Source organism: Myodes glareolus, chromosome 17 (genome assembly GCF_982192425.1).
Source record: "Myodes glareolus chromosome 17, mMyoGla1.1, whole genome shotgun sequence".
Taxonomy (NCBI): Eukaryota; Metazoa; Chordata; class Mammalia; order Rodentia; family Cricetidae; genus Myodes; species Myodes glareolus.
Genome location: NC_142042.1, coordinates 55,118,374 through 55,126,854, shown reverse-complemented (window position 1 = coordinate 55,126,854; position 8,481 = coordinate 55,118,374). Strand labels below are relative to the sequence as shown.

General features: G+C 45.7%; 1 long non-coding RNA gene across 2 annotated transcripts; it reads left to right on the top strand.

Annotated features, from left to right (window-relative positions):
• Nucleotides 1–1,238: 1,238 nt before the first annotated feature.
• LOC125405629 (uncharacterized) lies at nucleotides 1,239–8,104 on the top strand. 2 transcript variants are annotated; one of them, XR_014997663.2, is made up of 3 exons: nucleotides 1,239–1,828; nucleotides 6,154–6,258; nucleotides 6,867–8,104. It is a non-coding gene; the product is annotated as an uncharacterized LOC125405629 (long non-coding RNA). The 2 variants fall into 2 exon arrangements; XR_015735352.1 differs by having other exon boundaries at nucleotides 1,239–3,490.
• The last annotated feature ends 377 nt before the right edge of the window (nucleotides 8,105–8,481 follow it).

Sequence of the window (8,481 nt, the reverse complement as noted above, 5' to 3'; positions counted from 1 at the left end):
CAACTGAAAAGGTAGAATATCAGCCAGCAACACTTAAAACTGAGGCAAATAAAGGCCGCACACAGTCTCTCACTATTCCTTTCTATCCGGGTCTTCAAGTTCAGGAGCCTCCCCTCAGCTGGAAGACAAATCCCCAAGTTTAAAAGTCTAGTCAGTACTCTTCCTTACAGGAGCCTTTCCATGTCACTCTCTGAATTTCCCCAGTCTGGTGCTGTTTTTTGCAGCAACTCCCTTTCCCCCAACCGTGCTGCGAGCAAGCCATCTCCTGGCCTGGCCTGGCCTGCCCTCAAGAGAGGAAACCGACTGGGTGTGGTGGTGCAGGTCTGCAGTCCCCACATTCATGAGGCTGAGGCAGGAGGATCACGATTTCATGGCCAATGCAGGCTATGTAGTGAGTCTGATGTGTGGATGATGTAGTGAGAACCAGTCTCAAAAGACAAACAAAATATGTAAGTTTGATTTTTTTTTTTCTTTTTTGAAAGAAAGACAAAAAACCCGAGTTGGCATGTAGACTCTTGGGCCAGTCTCAGTGAACAAACACAACTTGGTTCTACCTTGTAGCTGAGAGGGATGGGTAGGTATGACTCTCAAAATATCTTTCAAATATTGGCTGGAATCTTGTTAATATGATTCTCCTTGCGTCATGCTTATGAAATAGATTTCTTCACACACATGGGTGTTAGTGTCACGCACAAGCCCAGGAAGCTCAGAGGTAGCAATGGCCTCCCCCCTGGTAGCGTCTATTCTGCAAGCATGTTCTTGGGCTCTGCTTCTGCCATGTTCGTAGGCCAGGTTCTTCTGAAGAAGCCAGATTTTGGTATGTAGACTTTCCTCTCTTTCCTTTAAGCATTTTTTCCAAGCATGGAATTCAGAGGAGAGGTCACTTTTCTGCCTGGGAATCTGTCTGCTTTCTTTTTAAGGCCATTTCTATATTGAGACGGTCCTAGGTCCAGGCGGCCATGAAGTGTCCTGGTCCCGCTTCCCTGAGCAAGTGTCCCCATCGTCCCTTGCTGTTTGTCACCTCAACTGTCCTTCAGAGGACACGACCTTCTAACTCTCCTCCATCCCTGATAGTTCTGCTGGGGTGGAAAAAACTATCTAATGATAAACTAGTTGTTTTTTTCTTTGAGTTCTTATCTATGCAACTCTGGTCCAAGGCTGGATCGATCTGGTTTTCATCCATCTAATTGGAGAGGTTACAGCAGGATGGACAGAAGTTTGGACATAACAGTCTGGGAAAACGTCTCCCATAAACCTGACTTGATACATCTGTCCTGCTGGCAGCCGGAGGCCACCAAGAATCCAGCTGGCTCTTTGCCTCTTCTAAGAGACTCCGTCAGACAAGGAGCTCCCTAAAGCCCTTCACTCAGACTGAAGAAGGCATCCTGCCCAAGACAGTCACAGAGAAGTGGGCATGCAGTAGGTTCACGTGTGATAGTCCAGGTGCACAAGGAAGACTCGCACATCCGGCAATGAGAACAAGATGGGAGAGAGAGCAGTTCACCCTCGCCCTTGCTCTTCAGAACACCATTCTCCTACAGCCACGTGCAACCCAGCCTTCACTTTCATCCTGGTCCGGTTCTGCTCGCTAAGATGATACAACATAAATCTAGGTTGCTGATGTCCAGTTTCCAGAGTAAATACGGTCATTTTTTTTACATGGATGATCCAGCCTAGAACATCCTGTACTTCGCTTTCAGGCCGACACACTCTAGCATCGCCGGCTTTAAAGGAAGTCCACCAGTGTGAGTAGTGTGAGCCCTTTGCTCACCTCCTGCTTCGCAGTTCACACTGCTGACCGTGTGAAAGGAGGTCACACCACCCCTGGGTAAGAGTCTGGGCTTTTTCGGGGGTCTTCGTCATGTTGGTGATGCTGCTGTACTGAAGAGGTTTCCAGGGCTCACAGGTGAAGCAAATTCTCTTGGTGGACTTCTGGCCCTCAACGGAGATTGCGTAATGACTATTGCATGGTTTTAACTTCAGTTTTCCTGGTCCTGCAGCTCACAACACATACCAACCACTGGTGGGGGCGTGTGTGTGCACAACAGCCCCAGAAAGGGCTGTGAGCCTTAACTTGCCTCTCTCTATAACTTGTCTAGGAGGTTCTGGAAGATACTGGAAGGAGGGGCTGCAGAACCCTGGCTGCCATAGCACTGGCCTCTGTTTGATGAGGGGAATAATCCGTGGAACTCGGTGACATTTTCTTTCTATTTATTCTTTATATTTTAATGGAATTCTGTGGTCCAGACTGGGTTTCAGGCTCCCGGCTCTCAGAGTCAGCTGAAGTACAAGGGGGAAAGAAAGTAGTGGGGGGAATTAGATTCTTGATTTGTGTCCAGATGGTCCCAGCCGAAAATAGACTCCGAGATTCTCACTGCAGACTTGCCTCTGGTATGAAACTCCCCACCCCCTTCACTTGAGGTCTTCTTGGTAAGAGCGGGAATGGGAGACACACTGGGAACATTCATTTCTCTTTTTCCCAGCCGTGTATTAAAAGGCCTGTGCAGGTTCCAGGCCAGGGCTTCTGAGGAACACCAGAGCTGCACCACACACACACAACAGGCTGGGGTGATGTGATTTTAACCATCCTGGCTCGAAGGCTATCCTGAGTGTGTGTGGCAGCAGGGAAGCATGCTGGGATGCACAGCAGCAGTTGGCCCAGAGGGGTCCATTCAAGCCTGCCACCAGCAGAGTGGCCTGCTCGCACTTACCTGGCACCATGTTCAGGAAGCTTAAACAAGGAGACAGAGAGGGCCTAGCCCGTGCTCTCCAGGTACAGCCATCTTTCACAGAGACACTCGCTACCTGCTTCCCTTAGGGAGAGGTGGACAGGCTTCCTTGTGCCCTGCTCAAAGGTCAGCTGAGAGATGAGGGGATGGGGGTCATCTGTGAGGGCAGCCCAAAGAGCCTTGAAGATGCTCATCCATTGGAAATAGGAAAAAAAATGAGATTTCAGGGCTCACCTCAGATTCTATAAGCTACGATTTGATAACAAAACCCAACCTGACCTAGAGTCTAGTATCAGCCAGTCACACCCCATTTGGACAGCCACCCCAAGTATTATCACAGAGTTCCTGTCATTTCTTGATGTTTGTTCACTGGGAGCCGTAGCCACTCTAGACACTACACACAGTTGCTGTCTGTCCTAAAGTCTGATACACTCTCTTCTGCCAGGCAACATAGTGATTGTCCTTTGGATACCAGTAAAATGAATTGTGATCAGGTAGAAGGTGAAGGAAAGAAAGAAAGAAAGAAAGAAAGAAAGAAAGAAAGAAAGAAAGAAAGAAAGAAGAAAGAAAGAAAGAAATCACATGAGTCTTTCTCAATTGGATTTCCTTTCTAACTAACGTGTGAACAGCCTCAGATGATGTCTTCGTCACTGTTCCATTGCTGTGAAAAGTCACCTTGACTATGGCGGCTCTTATAGAAGAACGCATCTGACTGGGGCTCATTGACAGTTGCAGAGGTTTAGTCCACTACCATCATGGAGGTAGGTGACCTCCATGACAACACACGGGCAGACATGGTGCTGAAGAAGTAGCTGTGAGTTCTACATCTGAATCTGAAGGCAGCAGGAAGAGAGAGACACTGGGCCTGGCTTAGGCTTTTGAAACCTCAAAGCCCACCCCCAGTGACACACTTCTTCCAACAAGGCCACACCTACACACCTACTCCAACAAAGCCACACCCACTCCAATAAGGCCACACCTACTCCAACAAGGCCACACCTACTCCAACAAGGTCACACCTCTTAATTCTTCTCAAGTAGTTACACTCCCTGATGACTAAGGAGGATAGTCATCCTCCTATTTGACATAGGCTCAAATATAGGAGCCTATGGAGACCATTCTCATTCAAACCACCACAGATGGCTAGGGCTGGGAAGACAAGACCCAGGATAGTGTCTGAACACTGAACTAGCAAAAATTCTCAAGAAAGTAACCCCATGAAGGACAGACTGAGAACAGCAGGACTGTGAGCATCTCTAAGACATATTGCAGCACAAACCCAGCCCAAACATCTCAGCCTGGAGACTTAGGGTTTGCCTGTGGCCACATTTAGGTTCTGACACTGGTGACTTCTTTTAGAACTTGAGGATTAAAACTGAAGCCTTTCATATCCTCTTATTTGGTGTTTGCTCGGTTTCAAAACACTGTGTGAGTGAAGCTGTCAATATGTTTAAATATTAATAATAATAGAATAATAATAATAATCTGCTGCATTTTATAATCATCCAAGCACTCCATATTTCTTATTTCTTCCTTTCAATCTGGGACAGACCTCTGAGGGATCAAGGAGATGGCAGGATTTTACAGGCCATTAAGCTCCCTGAGGGTAGGGACCATTCTGTTTGTCACTGGAACCTAAGCAGTAGTACCTTGTCACGGAGAGCCTAGATATTTACGTAAATACCTGACGAAGAAAGGGATGGATGACTAGGTGGGAGGAGGAGTGGGTACGTGGGTGGATGAACAGATGGGTACACGGGTGGAGGAATAGATGGGTACATGTGTGGAAGAATAGATGGGTACATGGGTGGATGAATAGTTGGGCACATGGGTGGATGAATAGATGGGTACAAGGGTGGATGAATAGTTGGGTACATGGGTGGATGAATAGATGGGTGACTAGAATTCGCCTTGATTTTTAAAATTGATTCAATGGTTAGGAAAATGACTCAATGGGCAAAGTGCTTGTTGAGGGAGCAGAAAAAGCTGAGTTTGGGTTCCCAGCATCTCACACAGCTGGATGCAGTGATGCATCTGGAACTAACCCCAGCACTATGAGGTGGGACGGGTTTGATGACAGTCACTAGCTGAAACAGTATGCTCCAGGCTTAAAGAGAGTCCCTGTCTCAAAATAACAGAGGGAAGCATTAGAGAGTTTGCTGTGGGATTGTGTCTCCTAGCAACATCAGAAACTACACCTGCAACTCTCACAAACCTGACGACCAAATGTGAGCTAAACAATGATGGCACCAACAAACACACCAAACTGCGTGGGGAAAAGTCCCATGAGGTCTCGACTTATACCACAGGCAGTTAAGTAAATCTGGGTGCATGAGAGGTGGTCCTCCCAGAGACGAACACACCAACTGTGTGCCCAGTGACAAATCATCAGTCCTGAAAACACACGGAGGTGCAAGTAATATTATATGGATTAAACATGTTATATTCAGGAATATACATACATATACACATACATACAAATAATAACAACTAATGAAAAAGGGGGCCATGAATCTGAAGGAGTGGGAACATATATGGTAGGGTTTGGAGGGAGGAACTTTGTAATTAAATTTGAAAGGGTCATCTAATGCTGACCTCTGACCTCCATAAGTACATATACAGATGAGTATACCACATACACATGTGTACACACACATACAACATATATACTTACAAAAATAGACTGAGAGACAGGGAAAGAGAGAATAAGCAAAAATGTGTTCTTTAGAGAAAACAAATGTGTTTCTGAATTCTGCCTACTAATGAGTGGTTTTGTCCAAGTTTCTGAACTTTATTTTTGTCACATACAAAACAAGGATAATGATGTTGTTTCTGCTTCATGTTGGGAAAAAACAACAGCCCAGATTTGTTCAGCATCATAGCTGTGAGGAAAAGAGCCATGGTTGGAATTGGCACTACCGATTTCCAGGCCTTCGATTGTCCTAACATTGTAATAGAGAAGACAACAGCGAACTCTTTCCAAGTGTCCTTGTAGGGTACTGCTTAGAAGTGGCAAACACATTAGGACATTGCTACTGAAGTATCATTAGTATTCTCACATGATAGATGCAGAAATGAGAACTCTGAGCATCAAGGTGACTTGCCCAAGCTTCCTCGGTGGAGTTGGAGCTGGAGCTCATGGTTGACTTGGCCACCTGTTACATCTTCACCTTGCCTCACACCAGGTCCAAGGTCAGAAGCCTCTTGTGTTCTCCATCTGCCCTGGAAACAGACTGGCAGTGCCTGCCCAAGGGTCTGGTCCTGAACTGAAGCAGCAGCCGTAGTTTGACCGACACTCCTGCAAAGCTGTACGATCTGGATGAAAAGCATGGCTTCCTAGAACCACATTCTAGGTCATAAAAGTGCTCTTGGGTTGTCCTTTTCTTTTTTCTTTTCTTTTATTCCTTTTTTTTTCAAATTCCAGACAATCTGAAAAACATCAATTAATGACAAGCTTTGTGAGACAAACCCCATGGAACCATTTCTGACCCAAAATACACCTGGAACATATGAAGACCTGTTAGAAAAGGTGCGGTGTAGGGAGATCTGGGGGAAATGAAAGCAGCTTAGCCTAAGTCTTTCCCTAGCTCTCTCTTACATCAACGGATGGCGCTACCTTCTAGCAAAGAAACGGGTATACAAAGCTGCTTAAGATTCTGATGCAGAATGTCCCAATGCGGGGCACACCTGTGATCAGGAGGGAGGAAAGGCAGGGTGAGGGAGAAAGAACCAGCTTTAATGCTGGAACAAATGGAAACACTTCATGGGTTGGGCTCAAACACGCTGGTCTCCAAGAGAGATAACTCTGTGCATTAAGGCTCAGCTACAAGCGAGCAAAGGGCCCAGTCTGAATTAGTCTAAAGCAAAACATGAATTCATGGATCCTGTAACTCATGAGCCTAAAGAGTTGTTGTAACTTGAATATTTGTGTCTTCTTCAAATTGCCGTTGAAAACCTACCCCACAATGAGATAGCATTTGGATGTGGGGCCTGGGGATGATATTTACGGTTTAGATGAGGGTATGAGGTGAGGATCCCTGGTGGCAATAGTGTTCTTTGCCTTTATCGGAAGCAGTCAGCGCTTCCTCTCTGCCTCCACTTCCTGCCCCCTCTATGTCTTTTTTTTTTCCTTCACAGACAGACAGACCTGCTCTGAATGTGACAGCAGCCCAGATTAAAGGACATGACGAAGAAACATGGGTTTTTCCCTTTTGCCCTCACTCTCTGTATCCTGTTGCCATGGTATTTCTTTATCAACCTTATTACCATCTTCCTCAGGATTCCACTGCAGACTGAAGACCAGCAGGTCTCCACGAAGTCCAGTCTTCAATGCTAGATTGAGACTACTGAGACACACAGTACTTGGATTGAACAAGTACTAGATTCTTGACCTCTAGTGTGAGGCAGCCATTGCTGAATTACCTGGACTGTATCCTATAAGCCAGTCTAATAATTTCCCTCTTAAGATATAGTTAAGATGCTGCTATTCAATCAGTACAGACCTGAAGTTGTGCTTATTAGGAATTGAGCAACAGGCTGGGAACTCAGAGTGTCTGTCAGCTTGGAGGAGGCATGCAACCTCTTGAGACCAGAGTACACCCACTGAAATTCTGGGACTCCTGACTGTGATCACGATGTTAACTCCTCAAAGCAGAACAACAAGGTTGAATGTTCAACCTATGTGGGAAAGAAAGCACCTTGTAAGGAACCTGCTAATCTTTATTTCCCCACCCCCACCATTCCTTCATGAAAAGGATGGTCTTTCCTGGAAGGAGAAGGACACTCTACTCTGTGCTTCAAGGATGCTTACGCCTCAAATTTGGCACATCTCCCTACCTGCCTGCTGGGTGCCCAAGCTCTTCCTACAGTCAGATGGCACTGGCCCTGAGAAAGCCAGCGTAGATGCCAGGCTCTTTTCTGAAAGACAATATCAAGGCACTACACATTCATTACAGAGTTCTCTCACCTCATGTTCCAAGTAGTTTTATGGGTACAAATGCTGTTTGTACCACACTACTAGTACATGCTCATTGTACACACTAATGGGCTGTGCATCTGCCCCAGGACCTAGCAACTACTTCTCAGGTTTCTTTCCCATCTCTCTTTGTTTTCACATCCAGCAGGAGAGTGGATGTAGGAAATATGACCTATATGCAACAGCATATTTTCAGGGATGAGGAAATGCAAAATCTTTACATTTGCAGCAACATGGATAGAACTAGAGGACGTTGTGCTAAGCAAAATAAACCCAGCATCAAAAGACAGGTGGCAATCTCATGCTCCATTGCATCATGGGAATTGTTTCCACTGGATTAATTTATAGTCCCATCCTTTTCTCCATGTACCTTTTAACAAGTAATTGTTTTTCTGTTTTATCTCTTCGATTGTTTGTTTCTTAAGCCATTGTAATCGGAGTGAGGTAATATCTCATTGCATCTTCGATTGTCATTTCCCCAATGGCTCATGCTGTCAAGCACCTTCTCAGACAGCTACTGACTGTTGCATTTCTTGTTTTGAGAAGTGACTTCTGGCATTATTTGTCCAGATTTAGTTGGCTCATCTATTTTTTATTAGGCTTTTTGAGCTCTTTGTGTATTCTGGATAGCAATCCTCTGTCCAGCGAGAAACTGGCACAGGTGTGCTCTCCTTCTGCGGGCCGAGGCTTCTCTCTGTTGAGTGTCTCCTGTGCTGCAGGAGATGATGTGATCCTGTTTTTCGAGTTCTGCTTTGTTTCCTCTGCATTTGGCATTCT